Below are 12,824 nucleotides of genomic sequence, written 5' to 3'. Positions count from 1 at the left end.
CCGCCCGCCGCCGTTGCCGCCTCCTACCCGGGCTGCGTCCGAGACCGAGGAGCGGGGCGCGTCGCGGCGTCGCGGACACTGGACCTGGACCTGCCGGGACGTGCCGCCGCCCACCCGCCGCCCGCGCCGGGTCTCGATCCCGCGGCGTCGACACTGAGCGGGCCCCCACCGCCGGAGCGCCTCCGAGGGCCCCGGGCGGCCGAGAGCGACCTCGCCACCGCCGGGCCCGCGCCGCCGGAGCCCCGCGGAGCCGCCGCCGGGGACGGAGCCCAGGTGAGCGCGCTGCCGCCGCTGCGCCAGGAGGTCTTCGGGGCCCTTTGTTCGGCCGAGCCGGAGCGCGGCGGCCCCGAGCGACCCGCGTGCGACGCCGGCCGGGGCTGACGGGCGGGAGGAGAGGCGCGGGCAGCGAGCGCCGGGCCGGGCGTGCGGCACCGGGCTTGGGGGACCGAGGGTCGGACGCTGAGCCGTCCCCCTCTTTCTCTCTCTTTCTCTTAAACTAATGCAGTGGATGAGATTCAATCTCCTTGCACGGTCGCCTGCAGACCGTGTTTCCAAAGGGTGGCATACACCGATCCGCAGTGTGGCGTTGTTTAGCGAGCCGTACGCGACCCCGAGGGCCCCCTGCAGTTGTGAAATGAGGTGGATTTCTATGTAACGGTGTGGCAAACGGACACTGCGGAGTGCTGCGTGCGAGGAAGACGCGCCGCCGCCACTGCAGCCGCCCCGGCCCCGTTAACAGATAACGAAAGCCGAGCGCCCAGACGCCGCCTCTGCTTTTAGGGATGCTTGGTCCGCGCCTTCACCAAGTAGGTGAGATGTAGCGAAATGGCATCCGTAGCGGTTAAAACCTGCCGATGTGGACGTCAAGCTGTCCCCCACCCCACCCCCCTGTGCGTTGGCCGGGGCTGGAGACGGTTGGCGCGCGCGCGGCGCGTAGCTGGAGGAATCCTGATGAAGGACGGTGCTGGGATGCTGTGCGGGAGCCCTGGGAGGAGGAGCCGGCGGGGCTCGGCTGCACCTATGGCGTTCCGAGACATCTGACAGTGCTGATGCCTCCGAACGTAATTAGTTGAGTTGGCTCCAACCTTTCCCTTCGCCAGATGAAACCTCCGTTTGAGTGGTCTGCTCGTTGGCTTCTGGGTATGAAGCGCAGATTCAAAACTCAAAATGGTGCTCCGTTGATGGCCAACTTGGGCATCTTGAAGGAGTTGCACGTCGGAGTCTCCTGACTGGTTTGCGCCATTGTGTTGCCCAGCTTCTGGGTGGTGGTTGTTGTTTTGTGAGTATCTAGTGTGCACATTAACCGGCTTGAACCAATTATAGCTAGTCCGTTCGTGACCACATTGCTGAATGGCACCTGACTGAAAACGGGGTTATACTATGCAGTCCTGTCTTTGGACTGGAATAACTATATGAATGAATTGAGACCTTCAAAACGTGACTCGAGTGACGTTAGGGTACAGTTTGAACTGTGTGGGGTGCTGACAGTTGTATGCCTGGATTGCAGTCTTCTTCCCTACGAAATGAGAGACTGAGTTAGATAGGACAACCCAAGCCAGTTGAACTTGGCTGTCAGAAGGCACCTTGAAGAAAATTACATTTTTCCAGAACAGAAGAGGTGAGCCTTGCTTTTGACGTTTCATTGTGGCACCCACTAAGACGCTTTTTTTCTTTAAGGAAAATTATGCACAGTGAGGCTTTTAAAATGCGGGGTTTTGTTAAATTAACTGAATTGATTTTGTTGTTCACAGGAGGTCTGAGTAGTTGGGACTTTGTTTACCCATAATGAAAAGTTTTTTTTTCTTCTACCGAAATATTTTAATATTTCCAATTTCATAAGGTTCTTAAGAGTCAGCTGAGTGGTAGTGGCACACGCCTTTAATACCAGCACTAGGGAGGCAGAGGCAAGTGGATCTCTGTGAATTTGAGGCCAGCCTGGTCTACACAGTTCTAAGACAACCAGGGTTACACAAGGAACCCTGTCTCAATCCCTTCCTCAAAAGATTCCTAAGAGTCTATTTTTCTTTTGTATTTTGAATAATGAGAAATTAATAGTTCAGGAAGTAATAGTTAAATGTATGCATCCTACACTTGTGATATAATCATATGGATCTGATTTTTATACTATAGGTTTAAATCATGCTCCTTGTCCAAAGCAACTTGATACTGACCTCCCACGTGCTAGTATGGTATAATAGTAAAGCTTTGACCCTGAGATTGGCAAAGGATTCCACTTGGGATTCTGGTGTTTAAATGTTTTGGTGGTTGTTGGGACTCTTGTAAATGCTGTTCCTCCTCTTTGTCTTTAGTGTTGGGTTGTCACAAGTGGCAGATAAACTTTAATAAAGGATTGTTTTGTGGCAGGATTATATTTATGCTTAATTAATTGACTTGGCATTTTGGAGTACTGGTTATGCAGGAGTAAGAGGCATTGTTTCATTTGATGTCATTGGCTAAAAAGTAACCTAGCCATTTGGAGACTATTTGAAACTTTAAAGGACAGTATTCCTCATTGCTGCCACCTTTTTGTTAATCAGTGCCCTTTACTGAGATAATTGTGTGCTTTCCCAGATACTATTACCCAGAACTAAGCCCAGGAGGAAGTCAGGAGTGGGATGAGGAATGACTTTTTCTTCATTGAAGGGAGCTTTGTGTGAAAGATAAAATTTCTGCAAGGATTGAGTGTATTACCCCACCTATTCATATCCACCAATAGGGGATAAGGGGGTCCTGCCTGTGAAGTTATTCTTGCTGGACCCAAGATAATATGGGGGAGGGTGAGAGTAGTAAAATTGCTTTTTTGTGATTTGATTTGACTGTGTTACGTGTCTTTGGCTCCATGACAACCTAATATGTTGAGGCTGAAGAGCTGTTTTTGTAGACTGCCACCTTCTCCAGTGTGAATTTGATCCATGGAGGGGAGGGGTGTGTGAGCCCACGATGACTGTTTACAACTCAGTCTGGCTTACTGTGCAAAGGTGATACTTGAGTAGGTAAAAGGAAATCAGTTGTAAGGCTAAGACTGTTAGATTTACAAATAGCATCTGAGACAATGGTGATTTGGGTTGAAGCTAGCAAAGAAAACTTCGTTTGAGGAAAGCATGAAAAGGAGATGGGGAGGCTGGATTTACAGCAGTCCTTGGAGCAGGAGAGATCTGGGTGGAGAGAGCAAGAGGCAGAGCCCCCATCAGGCAGGGCATGGAAGGCTCCAAGTGAGCTAAGAAAAGCCAGGTGACTGTTTTTGTCCCGTTGTGTTTGGTTTCCTTTGACTGAAATTACTTTGAGACAGTCAGATAGGCTTTTACTTCTCATTCAGGCTTTCTTTCAGTGGGCCTTGCTATGTGTGTAGGTGAGCAGGAGGGAAATCTCTTGAGAGATGAGCAGGTGATGAAGTCCTCTGTCAGGATAAGTGGCTTCAGTGAAGGGGACTTAACAATACTTAACATCTTAATCACTTTGTTTGAAGACATCATAGCTTTGAGTGGGAGAGTGGAGCGTCGTCTGTGAACTAGTCAATTTTGGGGGTAGATTTTTTTTAACAGATTTACTTTTTTTAAAAAATTATTTATTTATTATGTATACAATATTCTGTGTGTATGCCTGCAAGGCCAGAAGAGGGCACCAGACCCCATTACAGATGGTTGTGAGCCACCATGTGGTTGCTGGGAATTGAACTCAGGACCTTTGGAAGAGCAGGCAATGCTCTTAACCTCTGAGCCATCTCTCCAGCCCCCAGATTTACTTTTTTTAAAGCCAGTTTGATTATGCAAATTAAGTTTTTATAAACTGACTTTTAAATACTTGTTGTGAGGAGAGTGTTTCTTATAAAATAATATACCTTTTAAAAATAGACTTTAACACATAAATATGTTCCTGTTGATAAATTGTCAGGTTATACACAGTTTTTCAAAAAATATAATTACTTAAAAATATGAAGATTACTTGACAGAAATGATTTTGTAACTTTGCAGAGAATGCATGTAAGTGATGTGGGACAGAGAAATGGTAGCTTCTGTCCAGAGCGTGTTTGGTTTATTTTTCATCCTCCACTTTGCTATAGAATGGTTTTACGTATTCAGGGTGCTGTGTAACTCCGTACACTTTGTGCCATTTTTGGAATTGCACTTAAGTGACTTCTTGGCCTCAGATGCTTCCAGAGACTGAAGAAGCTATGCAGAGATGGAGAGCTGTTTGCTAATTTAAGAATGCATTCCTCCCATGTAGCCCTCAAAACACTACAGAGCTGTGTGCAGAGCTAGACAATCTGGGCACCCAGCCATGAAACATCCCTGAGGCAGCTCAGCCAGTGTGCACACTCTCCTGAGCCCGCCTTCCACAGCTGCACACCACAGCAGCAGCAGGAGCCTTGTGAAAGCAGCGTTCCTACTTAAGAAGATCCTGTGGCTCTTGGAGTTCCAGCTATGATATGGTTGTGATTAAGAGTGGATAAAAGTGTGAATTCTGAAGTCGATTCCTCTTGCAGACCAATGAATTCAAATACTTTCTCAGGAATTAGAATGTGGAGTTGTCACCACTCCCTCCCCTTTTCCTATTTGTTGCAACACATCTTTCCTGTTATTAACACATGAGCTCACCTGGCCATGCATAGTCTTAAGGCTGAGGAATCCTTTGGGAGATGGGTTCCCCAGAGTACGGGCTGAGTTGGGCTGATGGGCCTTGCTTTCCATTTGCCTCTTCATAAACCTTTCTGCCACAACAATTTTTTTTAAAAATTATTAGTTCATTGCCATTTGAAGCTGATAGCATTCTTTGTAGCCATCATCTTTTTGTGTACTAAATGATCCCCCAGGAGCCTTCAATCTCCTAAACAGATGCCTCATTTCTCAATCTGAAGACCTTCTCTGTCTTCTTCTTTAGACCTTCTGGTAGAGAATATTCTTTATACAGTCATGCTTCCTGCCTCAGAAGGCTTTAGCTATGGACCTCTAGTATCAAAGCATCAAGTCAGATTATTCTAAAAAGCCAGGAAACTTTAACAGCAAAAATCACTTGCTTGTCTTGAGCCTGTATTGTGTACTGTTTATTACCAAAGATCATTTCTTTTTAATTACTCTTTGAACTAAGTAGGAGAATCCAAGTTAAAATAGCAAGCTTGAATTAAGGTAGATCTGCAAGTGGGAGCTGCCGACTCAGGCCCCATGGATTGCCTTCTTGCTGAGACGAAATTAACAACAGAGTTGTTCAGGAGCTGTGGAAGAGGAGTGCAGGAGTATTCCTTGGGTCGTGTGCTGTTTTCTCACAGTCCATAGGGAATAGGAAATACTGGGGGAATGAGGAAGAGTGCAAGGAACAGTCTTCGTAAGCTTTGTTCTCAATAAAGGAGGATGTAGACTGATATTTGGAGCAAAGTTTCTTCTGTCAGGGAATACCTTGAGGAAAGAAATTGGTGGTTCTATAGACCCTAGTGCCACAGTCATTGAGGACAGTTTTGACGTAGGGGAGGTGGTCAGTATTCTGTCAGTCAGATCTCCATTTAAGCAAAGTCTTCAAAAACATGGTTAACAAACATTCAGTGTGACTCCATGTCAGGATCATATTATTAATACTTGACAATACTCCTTTAAGGTGGTTGCCTTTATTGCTCCCATTTCACAGGTGAACAGATGGAAGAACAGAGGAGGAAATTTCCTACAGTTTGTAGGAAATGCCAGAATTCAAATTCAGTGCACCTCAGAGCCCTCACGTACAGGATTAGGGTGGCTTTTAAAACAGTTCCTTAGTCTATTCTTTGCATCTTGTCTCACCCCTCCTGCTGCTGATATTGGCAGCATGCTTTCCAAGCATTTTCTTTGTGTTAGCTAATAAGTATGGGTGTTCCGGTCATGTGTAGATATGAAGAATTTTAGCTCGTTTAGAATGAGTTGCTGGCTGTCAGTCAGCCTTGGTATGTTCTTTAGGTAATGCCAGGGCTTCTGCTTGTTCCCCTCTGCTGCCTTCTGTGTGCACAGCTACAGTGAAAGAAGGCTCTTCTCCTGGACTTCCTAGAGTTGATCTGCTGGGGATGGTCTACAAAAAGAGAGCAGTCAAGAAAGGTTTGGAGGAAACCACACACCCATACAGGAATTCGGCCAAAATCTATGGTTGGAGTATAACATAGTTATATACTTAACATATTCTCTTTGTAGGAATGAGTTTCAAAATAGATGCTTAGAGAAGTCCAGGCCAGTATTTCTCTGTTTCCCATGACCCCCCCAAGAAGAGTTTTCCTCCAGACTAACTTGCACTTCAAGGGAACTGCCCTTGGAAATGCTGAGGGTGTGCCCATCAGTCAGAATAGAAAGTGGCTTGATGGGGTGATGGTGATGTGGACACACAAAACTTGACTTGAAAAGTCTTGGTCCGAAAGGTGGAACTTCCTTGGATGAAAGTGATAATTCTGCAAGGAGACAGTGGGCAAACCAAGTTTGGGGAACACCATAGCTGAGACATAGAAGGACTCAGAGTTCTTAATAACTTAATGAGCACTGGACCTAGCTTTTGTGTTGTTAGCGAGCTTTATGTTAGTTCATTATGTTGTTAGTTTTGTGTTGATAGTGAGGCTTGGTAGGGACAATGCTGGGTAGAACTATCATGTTTGCCTGCTTGGAAACTCTTGATGGCTGTTGGGGAACTTGACATGACCAGTGGTGGGTGGGGAGCATCCCCTGAACAGATGCAGTGTTCACATTATGGCCAGAATGACTGCCTCCGTGAGATAAATGGCCTGGGTGACATAATGATGGGGTGGAAGTGAAAGATATTAAGACTTTGCAGGACAAAACACACAGGGTTGGTGTGGGTTGTCAGAGGAAGGAATTCTAAGAAGTGATTCCTTTGGCATCCTGCTCTTTGTAGGCTGCCTAGAAGGCTTACACTTAAGTCCCCAAGAAGCCATATCAGTGCATCCCTGTTTGATATAGTTGGGGCAAGAGAACTTATTGTGTGAGGTTCTGTCCTGGAGTAGAAATTGGGATTACAGCAAACCCAGACATGCATTGGGCCATGTGAGAGTGGGATTCTGCTGTTACAGTGAGTGCTATCAGTGGAAGCAAGTTTTCTGAGTTTCATAGCATAAGAAATTAACTGACAACTTACATAGCATCCCAAGATGCTTTAAACTTTATGACATGGAATATTGACCAAAAGGAAGAAAAAGGAAATATTTTCAAAGTTGCAAAGAAGCAAGATTGGGTTGTCACATAAATGTTACAGTATAGCTACATTAGTAGTTTTGTTGGGTGTTTTTATAGATTATAATATTTTATTAGACAAACATCCATAAACTTAAGGAACAGTAGATTCTTGTTTAACAGAGACAAAAGATTTAAAAACAAAATAAACTTTTTCCTTTTTTACTCCTTTAGAATAGAATGAGGAAACTTTTTATTTGCTGTTTTTGAGACAAGGTCTTACTATGTAATTCAGGCTAGCCTTGAATCCACTATTGTTCTGCCTCAACCTCCTGAGTTCTGGGATTCTAAGTGTACCTGCCACATTCTAGCTGAAAAAACTTTAAAACAGGTGAAATTGGTTGTCTTTTACACAGTCAGGTGAGGAGAATCTTAGCTGTCATTGTACTTAACATCTGTTAAGTCTTTAGTTACTGGTTGCACATTAGTGCAAAAGTCTTCATTATGCTAATCATTTCTTTATTAGGCTTGAGTTACTTGTTAATAGAAATTACCTATTCATCTTTTTAATCCCTACAATCTGTATGGTATTTTGTAAATATTAAGGTAAATTTTTTTCAGGGGTTGAAGAGATGACTCAACAGTTAAGAACACTGGTTGCTCTTGCAAAGGAACAAAGTTCTGTTTCCAGCCCTCACAGAGGGCTGCTCAACGGCCTCCAGGAACTCCAGCTTCAGGGGATCTGATGCCCTCTTCTGGCCTCCACAGCCACTTGTACACATGTGGCATATGCTCACACAGACACATTAATAATAATAAAAATAAATCTGTAAAACTATACTTTCAGGGGTCATTGCTATAGTTGGTCACTAGAGAAGTTTCTCTGTTAGAGTACTAATAAATAAATATTTTCAATTCTGAGTCAAGTATTTCTTCAGAGATGCTGCTTCCACAAACAATCATGAGGGAAAGAGGGGAGATGATGATTGAATACTTCTGGTTTTCAACTAGTCAGCCTATTTGCAAGGAGCACTAGAAGGGTGGCGAGTCTATCTTGGTGGACACCACGGAGACCCTTGCATCATTTTTTTGTGGGGGTACCTGGAAGAATGGGTAGTTCTTTTTCCCTTAGGCTCTGGGACTGCCAGCAAATGTCCCCAAATAAAACTGAGAAGGAACAGCACATGGTATTTCTCACAGACGTTAAAGTTTTAGGCTTAATAAATGGTAGCAATTGTACCTGTTGTGTCAACACATTGGACAACTATCTTTAGATACAAGCCTATTGAAACCATGAGCACATTCCAAGGAAGGGCTCACTCTGGCCAAGTGGAATTACCTGGTTCGCATATGTGTTATGTTATTGTTCACTTAGTAAGAGGATCTTTAAATTATGTTGTCAAAATTCATTTCTTGAATTTTGAACTTTTTGGTTTTTCGAGACAAAGTTTCTCTGTAGCTTTGGAGCCTGTCCTGGAACTAGCTCTGTAGACCAGGCTAGCTCAAATCCATCTGCCTCTGCCTCCCCAAGTGCTGGGATTAAAGGTGAGAGGTGTGCACCTCCACCGCCTGGCTTGAAATCACTTTTTATTGACTTGTAGGTACTTGTCAAAAAATCTACATGTATTTGTTCAGTCAACTCACGTTTATGGTTCTGAGAACCCAACTGAGAGTCTCATGCATGCCCAGCAAGGGCCTTCTCACTGAGCTATGCTTCCAGTCCCTAGATATAGTTATTTAAATAGCTCCCATGTGCCTCTTTAGCCTTGGATGGCACAACTTTGATTTGGTAAATCCCAAGGCAGAATAATTTTTATCTTCTAACATGTGATTTTTCTAAGTGAATTTTACATTAGTATAAGACACATCAGTTTCTGAATTCAACCTTTATATATGCTCAAAATTTTCATTGGTTTCTCTTGCACAGCTTATTGTCCCCACTGCCTTTCCTGTTTGCTGTCCTGAAGTTCTATACATCAGAGGTAGAGGACAGCCTGGATGTGGGATGAGTTACAGTCTGTCAAGCCAAAGTCTGTATGTAGCCAGTGAGAAGCTGCAGGTGTCATAGCAAGCACCAAGCTCAGGAGTGCTTGGTCAGTGCCAAGTTCAAGAGGCCAGGCCTCTGCGTCTTCAGTTCTCCCCACCTCATCGGCTCCTACATTACCTCATTCAGACTGGAGGACCTAACTTTTAGGGTTCTTTGATGCCCCATACTTGATCTCAGGTGTCTGGCCTATTCATAAAAAATTTCGTAACCATTGGTACATGTGTCACTATAAGGCTGCAAGTTGACAGCTCCATCAGTGTCATTTGGGACTCTAAATGAAACGACTTTGGATGCGTTAGAAAGAACGGTTGGTACTCATGTGAAAGCCCTGGTGTAAATGTTCCTTTCCCCAGATTCCTGACTGTGGCATCAGGATGACTCAGGCAGGAAGGTGCCAGTCTCAGTATATAGAGCTCGTAGGCTATTTTATTCTGTCACAGCAGCAGGTTTTTCTTAGAGCATTATTTGAAAATTAGTACTACTGAAAATTTTAAGTCCCGATAAGGATTCTAGTTTTAATACAAGTGGGGAGGGCACATTTCTGTGAAGGAGGAGGTAGAATCTGTGTCACCTTTGAAACTGGAATTGCTTTAGTTAATGGTTCAGTGCAAAGGAAGCTGAACCTTGATATACAAGAGCCACGTGGTGAATGGGAGACGCCTGCCTTTCTTCTGTTAATTCAACCATTCCATATTCAATCTCAAACCTCAGTGGGAAAGCAATTTCCCTCACTTGACCCATTTTTCTCCCGCGTCGTATCTTTCTTCAGTCCTTTAACACGAAAGCTCGCAGGAATGGAGTGTTTTACAAGCCTTGTAGTCTTGCGGGTCAGGAGAATCAAACATCTGACTTTGGGCTAGCATGTTCTCTTTTGTTTCTTTATTTGGCTAGGCTTTACGTTTTGGTTTGCTACTGTGATTTTTCAGGAGAGACACATGTTAGTAATTGAAATGTCATTGTCAGAACGGCAGGAAGAGCACTGGAGCCCAGGATCTCCAGACCAGCCTGGGTAGTAGTTTTTTGTTTTTTGTTTTTTTAGACAATGTCTCATTGTTCATCCCTGGCTGACCTTGGAACTCACATACTCACTTAGATCTGCCCATCTCTGCCTCCCAGGTGCTGTGATTAAAGACATGCTCCATGCCTAGGAAAGAAAAGAAACCATCATAAGTTAGTAGTAAAATACCCCACTTTAAAATAGAAATTTCAGCAAGCATTTCATCAGAGAAGATGCTCAGATGGCTGGCATACACTAAGATACTCAGTCTCACTAGATAATGGGGAAATAATTGAAATTATAGTGAGGCACCAGTTCACACCTATTAGAATGGCTGTCACCAGAAGACAGTAATGGAGGGATGGAGATGGTCCGGTTGACTGTCCACTGGTAAGTATATAAAGAAGTGTGGTGTGTATTTAGGAATACTACACAGGAATTAGAAATGGAACTGAGATGGTGGTACACGCCTTTAATCCCAGCACTCAGAAGGCACAGGCAGGTGGATTTCTATGACTACTAGACCTGCCAAGGCTACATAGCAAGACTGTCTTACACACTCATAAATTAATTGTGCAGCAGCAGTAGTAGTATGCAATCCTAGAACAAGGATGAGTCCTAAAAGTGTATTGGCTGGAGTGTGGTGTTGCTCAGTGGTAAAGTGCTTGCCCTGAGATTGACTCCGTCTCTGCACAGCAAAACAGCCAAAGAATATACCCAAGTGCTGGGTGGTGGTAGCTCACAGCCTTTAATCCCAGCTCTCAGGAGGGTAGAGGCAGGCGGATTCTCTGTGAGTTCGAGGCCAGCCTGGTCTACAAGAGCTAGTTCCAGGACAGGCTCCAAAGCTACAGAGAAACCCTGGCTCGGAAAAAACAAACAAAAAAAAACAAACAAAAAAGAATATATAACCCAGTCAAGAGGCCAGAATTCATGTCTGTGATGGTTTCAGAAGGGTCAAATCTGCAGAAACTTAGAAAGTATGTCAGTGGTTGTCTGGGCTTAGCATGAGAAGGGGCTGACTGAAAAATGGGCGTGAGGGGTCTCTGGGAGATAAAAGGATTATAATCACTGTGATCTCACAACCTGAAAATTTGCTGTAGGTCTTCCAGAGAGCCAGACTGTCTTGTATCTCAGAACTTTGGTGCATACTAAAATTGGTTTTATGCTTTTATTTTCTGACATTTTTGTTTTTTTGCTAAAGATATGGAAGACTGGGCTGGAGAGATGGCTCAGCAGTTAAGAGCATAGTCTGCTCTTCCTAAAGGTCCTGAGTTCAATTCCAAGCAACCACATGGTGGCTCACAACCATCTGTAACCATCTGTAATGAGGTCTGGTGCCCTCTTCTGGCCTGCAAGCATACACACAGATATTGTATACATAATAAATAATGAATATTGAAAAAAAACAAAAACAAACAAACAAAAAGATGCAGAAGACTGTTTTGCTTGGGTTTAGGTTTGCATTAGCATTGTTCTGTGTGACAAGTCATGATGGTTCATAGGGACAGTGGTACTAATAAGCAGCAGACATCAGTTCTTGTTTACATGCTGTGTTTCAAATTGAAAAAACAAAAAGCATGACTTACAAGGCCAGACAGTCTTGGACTCAATCCCAAGTCTTGGGGAAACTAGTTCTGTGCCTTTTGGCACAGACAAATGTCAAAAAGAAAATTTGTAAAGCATATTAGTGACAAACCTCATTTAAATGGTGGTCTTTTTGTCAGTACCCAAAGAAAAGTAAATAATCAGGATTTCAGAGCTTACATTTTGGCAAAATGTAATAACAAGCCTAAGGAAGATGAGCAAATAAATTCTTCATTGGCTGGTAGTGGTACAGTGGAAACAGTTGCAGGCACTGAGGTGGTGAAATAATCATGCTTATTTTAAAGATGGAAACCTTCTTTGCCCTCATGAGGTTCTTTTTGTTTTAGAGTATATAAAGGATTTTTTTCTTCATAAATTCAGTCTCTGTGCATGTTTAAATATGCTAGTCAGTAAATTTTGATAAGTATTCACTTGTAAAATCATCTTCACATTCAGGATAATAACTGTTGAGGTGAAGTTTTGAATTGTATAGGGGAAAGGAAGAAGCAATGTTTTAAATGTTGGGCCCTTCCTGAAACTACAGTGGCAGGGACTAGGGAAAACTAGTCTCTTCAGGAACAGACCTGATGGAATGCGTGATTGACACACAGGATAAAGGAGGGTTTACTAAAATCCTATGAATGTTAGGGGCCTGGGCAATTCAACTGTGGCCGGCTGTACACTGGAGAAGATGAGAACCTAGTAGCTCCACAGTTTTTATGATGGATGGCCTCATTAGTGTCCAATTGGTGCTTAAGATCTTCCATTCCACGCTAGAACTCAGAGAAGCTGGAGTCTGTGAAAGATAGTAGCTGCAGAGCAAGATCACACCACACAGCAAAGCAGTTCAGGCAGGCAAGCAAACACACTGGACCTTTGGGCACACGGCATCTTCGCTCTGGAAGAGGGTCTCTTCTCAGCCAGTTTCTTTTTTTTGTTAAATTTTAAATATTTATTATTATGTATACAATATTCTGTCTGTGTGCAGGTCAGAAGAGGGCACCAGACCCATTACAGATGGTTGTGAGCCACCATGTGGTTGCTGGGAATTGAACTCAGGACCTTT

General features: G+C 43.9%; 1 protein-coding gene across 5 annotated transcripts in view; it reads left to right on the top strand.

Annotated features, from left to right (window-relative positions):
- Positions 1 to 204: 204 nt before the first annotated feature.
- Positions 205 to 12,824, top strand: part of Tnrc6c (trinucleotide repeat containing adaptor 6C) — a 117,591-nt gene continuing 104,971 nt past the window's right edge. For 3 of the 5 annotated variants that reach the window (XR_005285044.1, XM_038326465.1, XM_038326463.1), the window contains exon 1: positions 205 to 273. The gene's annotated coding sequence lies outside the window, so the exon portion shown is untranslated. The remainder of the gene's footprint in view (positions 274 to 12,824) is intronic. The other 2 variants (XM_038326464.1, XM_038326466.1) reach the window with 2 other exon arrangements.

Source organism: Arvicola amphibius, chromosome 4, assembly GCF_903992535.2.
Source record: "Arvicola amphibius chromosome 4, mArvAmp1.2, whole genome shotgun sequence".
NCBI lineage: Eukaryota > Metazoa > Chordata > Mammalia > Rodentia > Cricetidae > Arvicola > Arvicola amphibius.
The sequence above is the reverse complement of the archived record's forward strand: the minus strand, read 5'-3'. Positions and strand labels throughout refer to the sequence as shown.